Source organism: Euprymna scolopes, chromosome 5 (genome assembly GCF_053919585.1).
Source record: "Euprymna scolopes isolate OS-2025 chromosome 5, ASM5391958v1, whole genome shotgun sequence".
Classification (NCBI taxonomy): domain Eukaryota; kingdom Metazoa; phylum Mollusca; class Cephalopoda; order Sepiida; family Sepiolidae; genus Euprymna; species Euprymna scolopes.
The window spans coordinates 134,403,019-134,416,931 of NC_136486.1; positions in this window are offsets into that span (position 1 = coordinate 134,403,019).

Here is a 13,913-nt window from a genome sequence, read left to right on the forward strand (position 1 = left end):
ACACAGCTACAAAGTCACTTTTGAATCTCTGGGCCAGCATAAATTGCCACGAGAATTAAGGGAAATTGAACAACTATAAATGCCATGCGTGTGTGTGTGTGTGTATATATATATATATATATATATATATATATATATATGTGTGTGTGTGTATATATATATATGATTATTATTATTAATAAATAAATATTTTCATATCATCAACATATATGTTTCATCTTTTTTATTTTACACTCATCAGTATGGAATTATAAAACCGTGTCGCTGGTCAAACAATTCAAACCATGATAGACATATTATGAACGCTGATCTCATTACCATTTGGCCAACGCTACGATCACACTTTTAATACGATAGAAATACGGCCTGTATTCTTTCATCGTGATTCTAAAGAGAGTTTTATCTCCCAAGGGAGAGAACCATGCAACGTGATTAATTTATGACTCATCAATTTATCTCTGAATATATATACAAATAAATACACATTGTTTTTTTTTTTATAACGGAGTGAAGGGTAATAAAATTTATGGATAACAATGTTAAAATAATTAAATTGCGCAATTCTGGTAAATGGAGCAAGCAAGATATGATTTTGTTTTTTGAGATAGTTTTTAGTTCAGTTGGTTGATTGTTTTGTTTTATGGCATGTTAACACCTTTTTAAGTGATTTAATGTCAATCCAGGCATTTTGGCAAAAGTTTTGCTTAAAGTTTTTAATCCATAGCATTGCGCCATGGAGGGGTATAGGCCATCCACAACTTTTTTTTTTTTGTAGATGTTTTTGTAGTGAGAAGTTCTTTTTACAGGGTGAGGGTGCTGGCCCCACACCCAACCTTCCCAGCAGGTACATATAGCACCTAAGCCTTCCCAAATGGTCACCCATCTGGTACTGGCCAGGCTGAACATTGCTTAACTTTGGTGATCTGTACGAAGTTTTAATATCTTCAAATATTCATTGTATTTGTTTTATTTTGTTAAAATGTTCAAATTAAAGTTTTTAACTGTCGAATACCGTTTTGTACAAAAAAAAAAAGAAAAAATCTGTTGTTCTGACATGTGAAGTATATACAAAATGACTCAGAGTGAGCAAAAAAAACCCTTTCCAATCAAAGAGATATGGGATGTTTATATACTCAAATTCGACATATGCAAATTAAAATGGGTTAAATTTGAGCATATGTTGCCTTTTTGTATCCTATCGGTTGGGTTTTGGGTTTTGAGCGTTGCACACGCCACTCTTGACTGCTTGTTTCTGTGACTGTTGTCACACTCTTTCCTGATCTTATGATCACACAGGCTGCATTCCGGCAGTAGTCGTTTTTGTTGGGTGTTTCTTCGCAATTGTGAGGCCTCTTCAGAACCGTCGACGGGGACGTGTGCATCTTCTACTCCTGCCTCTTGACCATATTCTGAGTCTGTTTTGTCATTGGGTATCAGACTTTCCGACCTGCTCTCCAAGGATGTTGTGCTGTCAGAATCTTCTGTTGAGAGTACACGGTATCAGAAGTGCAGGTCTTTCATGTGTCAGGGCATCCCATCTACCAGGATCGACTGTAAACTGATTATATCGGTTACCCAACCCTGGCCAAATCTCGTGGTACAATGACTCTCTGGTTCCTTTACCTACACATAGTCTCCAATTCTGTATGGACTGTTTGAGGCCTGCTACTGGTGGCATAATATCGATTCCTTTCACCCAGACCTCATACTGGTATATGACATTGGTTGATGAGGTCAAAGATGACTCATCTTTTGGAGTCACATTGTACCAGTAGACTGTCTCTGGTATGGAGCAGTACATCCTTGCTGCAATTTGTTTCATAGTGCGATGGCATTGCTATGCCATTCCCAGCCAAGGCACAAGTACTGCGGAATCTCAAGTTCATGCCCCATTCATCTGCAAATGTCCTGAATTCTGTGCTGCGGAAAGCTGTGTGATTATCTGTGAGCAGTTTGTGAGGTGGACTACATTAAAATAATTCAGTTGGTAAATTATAGTTGCCAAGTCCTACCATGCTAAATGCCTCCACACTGAAAACCGTGATGGCCCACAATCTGTGATAGTTAGGAAATGGTAATAATGGATCTTTAGATTGGCGTTTCATGTTCATATTGCCAATCTGATTGCTACTTTTGTTGTTGCAGGGCAAACTTTCTGGGCAAAATAAACGGTGCGTCAGACTCCTGAATGTCCACTGTTTCTGTGAATGGACATGATCTGGGTCGCGTCCAGCTCAGCGACATGCACTGCACTGATCAGTGGCTTGAGTCCCGCATCTTTCTCCATGGTATTGAACCATTGTTGTGGTACATGCGTCAATTGATCAGCCATATTGTGAATTGATGCAATCAATGTCATGTCTATGGAGAGCTCATATTCCTTCACCAATTCTTTGAGGATATTCAGTTGTCTTCTAATGAGCATCTCATTGGTAGCTTTGATATGAACTCATGCTTTCCCACTGAACATTTCTGACACTCAGTTGTGTACACATGCAAAATCGGTCTTAATGTGTAACACCTTTATCTACCTCTGGAGTGACAAGTTGATTCCTCTCAACATGGCGTCCAGATTAGTATGCTGTGTATCATTCTCAGGTCACAGTCAACAAGCGTCCTCCACCACAGTTCCATCTCTTTCTAATGCCACTCTAGTAGCTAGCACGCTGGCATTAACCCATATGTCCAGTTCCTGGCTGCCCACGCACCAGTTCCCATAAGGTGGATCATTCTGGTTAACTGCATACACAGTCTCGCACATCATATGCTAAAGTAGGGGGTCTGTTACCTTGTTGTTCCAACCACTTGTGATTGAACAGGCTCTTCTCTTTATTAATCTGCATGCCACACACAGCCACGCACATACTGGGAGGTGCCCTATGAGCTTTCTACACAAAGAAAATACAGTTAATCGCGTTATGATCTTGTGAATTTCTGGGATTTCATTCCCTCATTTTCAGCGTAGGACACAGTGCTCTCTTAAGACTGTTAACCCCAGCACATATGTGCTGTCCCCAATCATTCCAGGTCTTTGCATTCTAGTCCGAATTGAGCTAAATGTTCCCGGACTCAAGAGGCAGGCACAATGTCTTCATCAACAAAGATATCATCGATGTAAGCCAATTTCGTGCGGTCAACAACTTCTTCCTGTCATAACACCCTGCTAATGATAGCCTTCATTATGAGGGGAGCCATGTTTAAACGAAACCCTAAACATGTCAGACAATATCTAATTCCATAGACTTCTACCGTCTTGTATAGCTACAGTGTCTCATGGACTCATACTTGGAGATACACGCTTTTGAGGTCAAGCAGTGATACGTTCAGCCCTCTTTGGCGCTACTCGCGTATCTTGGTAGCACAAGCATCTACATCTGCCGTAAATGCATCTATATGATTGTTGAGTTCACAGTAGTCATAAATGGAATTAATCCCTTGGGAGGCCCGAGTCTGTCTTCCGGGTATAGCACAAGTCAACCCTTGTCCATCAATACCCGGAGTTCTTGATCGTACTCTGGTCGAAGCTCCGCAGCCACTCAATATTCTGGCACTCCATTACACAGTCTTTCAGGTGGACGGTTATCTGCTCATTTCCATACCAATATTCATGCTCATTTCTGATGGTCAGACGTAACAGTAAAGTCCGATTTACTGATGGAGATAGCTGCACACTTGGAAATTTTCACGACACCAATCCAAACTGTACCAGTGATGCTGCCTAGTGCTTTTATCTCATCGATCCCTAACAACAGATCAAATCACAGTGGTTTGCCATGCACCACCAGAGCATCAATCCTAACATTGTCAGTATAGTTTGTTGAAATAGTGACTACTCCTCTTCTGCAGCACGTGTGGGAAAAGTCTCCAATAGCCAGGACGTCCATTTTTGCTGTCTTTCAGGATCGACATCGCTTCACATCTATTATTGCATGTGAGCATTCTGTGTCAATTAATGCTGATCACCGCATTCTATCAACGTAGACGACAATCTCCGGGAGCACCACATTTACATCATGGTGGGAGAGTAGGCTGGTGCTTATGCCTCGTCCCCTTGTTCATTTCCAAAACAGTCCTAAGTCCAATGTCCAACCTTTCCACATCGGTAGAAATGTTGCTGCGTAGTTGTATTTTCACCATGATAACAACCAAAATAGCTTGAAGTGTTGAAATTAAAGTTTTTAACTGCCGAATACTGTTTTGTGCATAAAAAAAATCTGTTGTTCTTTTCTCCTTCTGATATGCAAAGTACATACAAAATGACTCCGAGTGAGCAAAAAAAATCTTCTCTCCAATCAAAGAAATACAGACTGTTTATATGCTCAAATTCGACATATGCAAGTGAAAACAAAGTCGAATTTGAGCATATGTTGCCCTATTGTGTCCTATCGGTCGGGTTTCGAGTTTTGTGTGTCACACACGCCACCCTCGGCTGCTTGTTTCCGTGACTATTGTCACATTTGTATATAAAATAAAGTGTAAGTCCAGTATTTAACCTAATTAAAAAAAAAAAAAAGAAAGAAAATTTTATGATAAATGCATTTGTCATGGAATGAAAATGTCATATTACAAAAAATGTAAATTGATTAAATAGTGTTTTTTAAATAGAGAGAATTGTCATATTTTACTATTTTAAACGATTTTAATAGTAAACCGTAAACATTAAAAAGCTGATTTTGATCTCGGTAGTACCAATTGGAAGTCTTCCTCTAGTGCTTTTGCTATTTCTTTAGATATGTGTTCATTTGTTTCCCCGTCATGCCTGGTATAGAGGGTGGTGTCATCAGCAAATACACAAAAAAGCAAAAACTACTTGATCAATTTATGTAATTTTTTGAATATGACATTTTCATCCATGACAAGTGTATAGCATCATAAATATTTTTCTTTCTTCTAGTTTTTTAATTAAGTTGAACTCTCGACTTGCACCTAAAATAAATATATATATAATGTATAAAATAAAACATATAAAATAAATATATATAATATATATGGTCAGTAAATGATATATTTTGTATAGATGGTACCCTGACAAATACTATCATTCTAAAACTGGGAAATAATGAAAATTAAAAGGTTGACTCAACACTTCTCAAATCTTACAAAGTCCTAATCATCGGATATAGTTTTACGTCATGTTCAGAACACAGAAACATTTGTAGATATTTGTATAAGTGGTGTTTAATAAGTAATACCGCTGAATAATTTCAGTTGTCTGATCTGAAATTTTGCATGTGCAATGATTTATATCTCTATGGGTTTTGTGGCAAATTACATATCTAAACTAATTGTGGTTTCTGATTTACAGGTGTTTGAGTTAAATCAGATGTGAAATGGCACTTGTTGAGTATTATGCAGTGATTTTCGGTTTTGCATTTGAAAAGGCACAGATCAGAGGAGACTTTTGTTGAATAAAAGAAACTTATGGTAATGCTGCCCCATCATATGAACTTGTAAAACGCTGAGATTTTGAATTAAAACATGGCCAGAAATCTGTATCTATCAATCAAGGCATCTATCAATCAAGTTGAGGCTGCCATTTTGGAAAACTGACGTATGACTATTCGCCAAATAGTCCAAGAGATCAAGATTGGTATGGAGGGGGGGGCTGTGGAAACTACCATTCATGATCATTTGTATATGCATAATGTGTCTGTCAGATTGCTGACACCTTTCCAGAAGCAAGACCACATCGAGTGCTCAAGGATGAATTTGGAGTTGTGCCAAGAAGATGAGTGAAAGTTTTTCAAAAGATGGATTGCACCCATGATGAAACCTGGGTCTATCACTATGATCCGGAGAAAGCAAAGCCTAGTCAATGCAGTGGAAACACTTACTCATAATCTCCAAAGAAGGCAAGGATGTAGTTCTCTGCTGGCAAGGTCATGCTCACAGTCTTCTGCGACCAGAATAGAGTAGTGATGACAGATTTTTTGGCAAAAGTTACCACAATTACAGAAGCTTATTATGCTTCAATTTTGGGGAAATTAAGAGAAGATAAGTAAATCAAGAGGTGGGGAAATATCAGCAAAGGTATTCTTCTCCTGCAAGACAACGTTCTGTCCGCCCACTATGCGCATGTCACCAGATCAGAAGCATGGGGACGTGTGGCTATGAAATTCTCCCCCAGCCCCTTCTGCTCCTGACTTTGCACTCTCTGACCTTCACTTCTTTCTAGCAATGAAGTTGTTTGAAAGGAAAGCATTTCTCAGATGATACAACTTTTATTTCTAAAGTCACATCGTGATTGGAGGACTAACCTGGAGTATTCTTCAAAAATGATCTTCAGAGCTGCATTAAATGATGGGAGAAATGTGTAACTCTGGGTTATTTCTATTTACAGAAGGACTAATAATTGTGCCAAGTTTCGTTGCTCTATTGCTATGAAAAGTGGATCAAGCATATCATTTATTGAACGTTCCTTGTACATATATACAGGACATATTTTGGCAGCAATTTGTCATCCAGTCAATTTTTTTTTTTATTAGAAACTGCAAATTTTTATTCCATATTCTTTTTTTTATTGTTTTCACCAGGGATGCACCTCTGCAGCGATGTGACAGAGGCTGAAGATTGACAGATAGTGCGGGCCCTACCAGGTTAAAAATTCATTTTTTTCTTCTGTGAAAAAAGAAAAGGTTTGTGGTTGGTGGTCTGGTCCAGATATGTTGTAATGAGAGCATTTGAGCATGACTAAGCTTTACTAAATATCCTTTTACTAAATATAACTGACTTTGCCAGCTTGATATCATTTTATTTTAAAGTATAAACATTTCATTCATCAGTTTCTTGTGAACATTAGTTTTGAATTGAAAATCACGTTTAATTTCAGAAGAGTTTCCGCTAAATCTGTATAAGTCTTGGAGATGAAAAAAAGTTTTCAGTGGGTAGCTGATCTGTATAAGTCTTGAACTTTAAAAGTTTGCAGACAAAGAGCAAAGATCTTTCTCACATGGACACGAAAAAATTACATATGGGAATTCTATAAGATCCAATATTTTTATGAAGCCATTCCGATTTCTGATTGGTTGCTAGCAGAACATGGCTCCATTCGGTTGATCAGTTCTTATCACCAGTGTCTATGAGTAGAACCTTCTAATTTTCTTTAATCATATCCTCATTAAATAAAATAACAATTAGTTACAGATAAACATGAACTTTCATTCATATAAATAGTTAAATAAGGGGTTAGTGTAGTTTGCTTGAAGCATTGTTTAGTGTATGTATTAAAAAGTTTCTAGAAGGCAATGCGGAAGTGGAAGCATATAACAATGGAATAAGCCATGCAGATTCACTTTTCTTAAGACAATACATAGCCCAGCACCCCTCCTCCCCGTATGTATGATTGAACTACAGTCGAACACAGATCTGAGGAAGAGAAATCTTTTCAAAATATCATGCACTTCTATCTGACCATACTGACATAACTAAGAACACAATGTAAGTATAAAATATAAGAAAAAATACCTACATATATTTATTTATTGTATTAATAAAAGATGAATCTGTATAACGTATGACTTATTCCATCGTTATATCTCTTAATTTGCTTTTTTTTCTTTTTTTTTTTTACAAGGTGGTTACCACTTATCAAGGCCCGGAAGCCACTCAGGGATAAGGGTTCTTGTAAGTACAGTACGTTAATGTGGAGATTTAATAAAGTGTCTACTTAAGGGAGCGGTTCATCAGGAATTTGTTTACGTTGGACTTGAAGACATCCAGGTTGTAGTCAGGTGGGAAGCAGGCAGATAGAACAGAGTTCCTCAGGCATGTAGTTCTAAGAAAGAAGCTTTGTTCATGGAATCTACGTTTTGATTTAGGTATAGATAAAAAGTGGGGAAAGTTCTTGACAGTGGATTCAGCTAGACGGGTGTTTTTCGAAAAAGATTGGCGAGGGGGGACCAGAGATTGGAGTTCAGACGAGCACCTGCCATGGAAATAACGATAAAACAAAGATAGGCTTGCAACGTCTCTTCTGTGGGAGAGAGGTTGCAGGGAAGAGAAAAGGGCATCCCCCACTAAGCCACGAAGTCTATTTTGTACTCTTTTTTTGTTTTTGTTTTTAAAAGAGACCCACTACTACAATTAAAGTGTGTGTGTGTGTGTGTGTGTGTGTGTGTGTGTGTGAGAGAGAGAGAGAGAGAGAGAGAGAGAGAGAGAGAGAGAGAGAGAGAGAGAGAAAGTTTATGACCGTTTTTGTTATCCCAAAAGCTTATTAATAATTATTTGTGGTAAATGTCATGGCCCTGTAGGTGTCAGAATTTTGGAGAATATACTTCCAAAATAAACTATTAAAATTGTTTTAAAAAATAATAGAAATATTATTTTTTATTTAAAAAAAAGTGTTTATAAAATGCCGGCAATAAAAAAATAATATTTCTATTATTTTTTAAACAATTTTAATAGTTTATTTTGGAAGTGTATTCCATAAAGAAAATAAACAACCCACTTTAAACAGAGAAATTACGAGTTTTGTATATGTTATTCGCAGTTTTGTGTTAGGGTTGTCAAAAATTCCCCCAAAATTCTGATACTGCTAGTGGCGCTGTAAACGAAAATAACGTTTAAAATTACGGCAAACGAGTAGTTTCCAAGATATGAAAAAATGTTAGTTTTAAAAAACGGGGGATCACTTTTATACAAAAATTTAACGTGAAATGAGCACTCACTTTATGGGCATCGTTTTTTTTTTTTTTTTTAGGGTGCTTTCTTTTTAACAAATAAAAGCGAAGAAAAATGAGTATGGCCACCTTTATGTTGGGGATTGGGAGTCAACGTACAATGAACACAGTTTAATGTAAAATGAGCACTCCCTTTCAAAAAGTGTAAACAGAATTTTTGTCGGGGAGGGGGAGTCAACTGTAGGTGCTCATTTTATATTTAGTTGTGTTCATTCCTACATCAAAGAGACAAATTGGCCATAAAGTGGATGGTCGTTTTAGGTTAAATTATCCCCCCCACTTTTTTTAGCTAACATCTCTTTATATCTTGGAAACTACTAGTTTTCCGTAATTTTAAACGTTATTTTCGTTTTCAGCACACCCGAAAATCTATAAAAATGGTAATTTAAAAGGATTTTTCGAGGGTGGATTAATTCTACACTTTTACCTTATTTTTTTATTTTATCGTTTTTTGTCGTGTAATTTTCTTTTTTATTTTTGTATTAAGTCAAACATGGTATGATTTTCTTTTAAATTATTTCTTTAGATATCTGAACTTGATTTTCGACCTGAAGACATACAGCGAGAGGCATCAGCATTTGATGAAAGGACTGGAATGACGATTAGTGTTGAATTAAAAAATTCCTATCTTAAGGATGGTGCTATTCCTGGAATATTACCAAACTGTCCCTCCTATTTATCGTCATCAACCACTTTTAGAGAGTCTCCTAACGCTAAAAAAATGCGTTTAGAAAATTCTGCTCTTAAGTGTGCATTATGTGAAAGTGTTGCTGGCGAGTTAGAGTTACGGAAACGTAAAACTTTCCATAATATTGATGATTTAGAAAAAAAATTAACGTTTTAGATAAAAATTATTGGACTTCTATTAGGCAAAACAATACCATCATTATATGCCATATAAAGAGATGCCCATGCCCCAAAATAAAAATGTCTATGGTGATTGAACCGGACTTGGCCGTTAGAGTATTCTGTAGTGATGTGGAAATGAGTGCTATAGGGAAGTATAGAATTCCTAAACATGTAACAGAAAAATACTCTGCAGATTTTGATGGAAAACATGAAAAAAATGGGCATCGAAGAACAGGAAATGAAAACTTCTAATATAAGTTCTTTATTAAAATTAATCTTATCATTTTTGCTATTAGTGCAAGATGAATCATTTAAATATTTTAATGCCATTAAGTTCATATATGAACAAATTAACATAATGACAATGAATAAGGTTAATTATTTGAGTGAAATGATGGTATTTTCTTCCTTATTATATAACTGCTCCCCTAGAGGGTACAGACTGTTAAGAGACACTAAAAATGTAATTTTACCATGTTATTCAACCATTCGAAGATTAACCTTATCAACTTTTATGAATCCTGTCATTGAACAACACGATAACAATTTTCTCATGTATATTAAAAGTAAGTTCAAGTTACTAATGCAGAATGACATCACAGTATCTACTTGTTGATGAAATACATCTCAAACCCTATCTTGATTATAAAGGTGGTAATATTGTTGGCTTAGCTAACAACAGCAATGAACCTGTCACAAGCGCATTTGCTTTTATGCTTAGCAGTGTATTCTCACAATATAAGGATGTTGTGCATGTTATGCCAACTAAATGTATTCTAGCTGAGAACTTATTTGACATAATTAAACGTGTAATACTTGGCTTAGAAGATATAGGGTTTAAGGTATTATCTGTTATAACAGATAATAATGCAATAAATAAAAAAGCTATGTCTTTCTTTTGTAGCCCATCAAAGCTTTCAATTGTATATCCCCATCCAGTTAGAACGTCTAGCCCTCTTTTCTTCTTATTCGACTCAGTGCATATATTAAAATGCATTAGAAACAATTGGCTTGGCCAAAAAGATGAACGTAAATGCATGATGTTCTACAAGTTTTTTTATAATGGAAATCATGAATTAGATAACATCCAAAATGCTCAATTTTCTAGTTTGCATAAAACTTTATGCCCTAGAATCTCAATCACTTGTGAAATATTGCTATAAGTTGACTTCAAAAGTTCTTTCTCCGACTACTTTTGAAAGGCAAAATGTTAATTTGGTTTTGTAAATTTTCAACGAATATACTATTCAAGGTTTGCTAACAGGAATTCTTGCCAAATTATGCAGAAATCGCATAATACATTCAAATATTTTATATTTGGTGGACAATACTGAATGTGAAAACACCACATAAAGGTTGTCGACTTTGTAATAAATATGCTAATCCACTTACATTAAATAGTGATAATTATAGTTTCCTAAATGTGTTCTGTGACTGGTTAGAAACTTGGAATAGCATTCCTGGAAGAACTGGTAAGTTAACAAAGGAAACATATACTGCTTTGCACCATACTACATATGCAATTTTAGAATTGACTAAATATTGTATAAATGTACTGAACATGGTGTATATATTACCAGGAAAGTTTCAGACAGATAACCTTGAGGCAAGGTTTGGCTAGTATTGACAACTTAGTGGAGATCAGTATAATATATCGATACGTCAGGTGTATGAATGTGAAAAAAAAAATCAGAATGTTGTCATTTTTATAATTGAGCTTACCAATTAATAATCGAACTATTGAATTGAAAAATTTAAAAGAAACTAACTGGGATGAAATGACAAGGGAGCAAGAGTTACATGTTTATAAATTTAACATAGATGTAACAGAAGATGATGTTAATCAATGCAAGAAAGTACTTCCTGTTATATTATACTTAGCAGGTTATTGCTGTCATGCAGTTTTCAAAAAACTAAAATGCAATAGCTGCAAAAATGTAATATCCGGGAGAGAGGCTGTTGAAGAAATAGCTGAATTAAACAGCTACTTTCAGGTATTAACAGAGGTTCTCTGCTATACCCAAATGATATAACTAATAATTTTGTCTTATATAATTATATAGTTATAAACAAACTTACAAAATGTGATTCTTTTTTACATTCGATTCATCAGAGAAAATTAGCCATGTACATAACTTTAAATATTTTGGCTGATCCAAATCGATTATTTCATGTTGACTCTTGTAATGAGGGTCACACTATTCAGCAAATTGAAAAAATGCTGATATGGAGTTCATCGAATTCCCTTATAAACAATTTTTGTCGCAAAGAGAATGACAATATTAGTAAAAAAAAAATATCAGAAAAAGAACAATTCAAACTTTTAATTAAATTCTACAACAGATTTTTGAAAAGTTTTAATATTCAATGTTTGAAATATTTCTGCCTTAGTAACTTTGTTTATACTAACATTTGTTTAAATTTAATTTTTAACTTATTGTTTATTAGTCAGTTAAACTAAGTGTTCATTATTGAGTTAAACCAATTTATTGTTCGTTTTATAGTTAAGCTAATTTATTGTTCGTTTTTCAGTTAAACTAATTTATTGTTCGTTATTCAGTTAAACCAATTTATTGTTCGTTTTACAGTTAAACTAATTTATTGTTCATTTTTCAGTTAAACTAATTTATTGTTTGTTATTCAGTTAAACCAATTTATTGTTCGTTTTTCAGTTAAGCTAATTTATTGTTTGTGTTTCAGTTAAACTAATTTATTGTTCATTTTTCAGTTAAACTAATTTATTGTTCGTTTTTCAGTTAAACTAATTTATTGTTCATTTTTCAGTTAAACTAATTTATTGTTCATTTTTCAGTTAAACTAATTTATTGTTTGTTTTTCAGTTTTGATTTTTAAAATATTGTTTTTTTTTTATTTAAAAATATTTATTGTTCATTTTTATTTATTTCTATTGAATAAACTTCAGTTTCATACAAATCAAGTCGTATTCCTTTTCTTTTAAAACTTTTTAACAACTTTTCTCCCTTTCAATTCGTTTTTATTATTAATATTTTTATTATTAATATTGGATGAGTTTCAGTACAAAGTATCATGTTTATCTTTTTTAATTCAATTTTGAAGTTTTCTAACGTTTTCTGTAAAAAATGTCTGCTCATTATCGACAGTCTGTGTTCCACTTATCTTGCTTGCTAGGACCTATGGCGATGACGTCATTTTTCAGCTGACAGGCCATCTATGACGATGGTCATGGTTAAGGGCGAGGTAGTGAGAGTGATTTTCTTTTTTATTTTTAAAAAAACCCTACCTCCACAGAGTGTGTATGCGTGTGTGTGTGTGTGTGTGTGTGTGTGTGTGTGTGTGTGTGTGTGAGAGAGAGAGAGACAGACAGACAGACAGACAGACAGACAGAGAGCAGTCAACTTGTCGCCCCTCTTTATGAACTTTCTATCTAGCTGAGATATAATAGACTAAGGTAAATTATCTTGATAACAAATGAACATATAAATTGGGAGAAAGTTTTTTGTAATTTATCCTTTTTATTATTGAATTTACTAAAGTAGTAATAAATTACTATTAATACACACAAAACTATTGCATACATATATAGGACAATAAAATTTATAATGAATAACACAAAACATTAACTTATTATTAGGGCTGTGACAACAGAATATTCTTTTCATTGTTTTGACTCTTGAGTATATATCCGTTAACATGTTATATGTTTTTATATAGACTGATGTGGTTCTCAGTTGATTGACTGTGTCTAACTGCATTGGCTATATACTCGAGAGTCAAAAGAATGAAAAGAATATTCTGTTGTCACAGCCCTACTTATTATAGACGGTTTAAAATGTAATTATGCAAAACAGGCATTGAAAAGGCTGTATTTTAAGTCGTTCCTCCATAATATATACAGAGTATTAAAAAAATTATTAATATATTGAATAGCAGTGACCTATTTGGGTGCTAATATAGGAGTGATAAATGAAAAAAAGTCTTTTACATTTCTTCATGCCGATTGAGGTGTTCTTTCTGTCTCTCAGCAACAACAACAAAAATCATTCGCTCGTTTGCACAGAAATCCCACCCATACATCTATTCCTGACTATTCCGCATCAAAGTCTGCGTGTACAGTCAGGACTCATGCCTCTTTGACACTCCCGCTGGCGTCCAACATTCATTTTTTTTTTTATATATGCACTTTCTATTTGCCACATTTGCATGTCTCATATTATCTTATCCATAGCGGTTATGTATATTTTGATGCTCTATACGTCACCATGTTTCTTTTTGCCTCCCTATCGGCATGTCTAGCTTTATTTTCTTTTTCACTCTTATACATCAATAATTTAATCTGGTCTAGAAAATAAGTTTCAATAATCATATTTTACAGACAGTAATCAAAGGGCGACAACTGTCTTTATC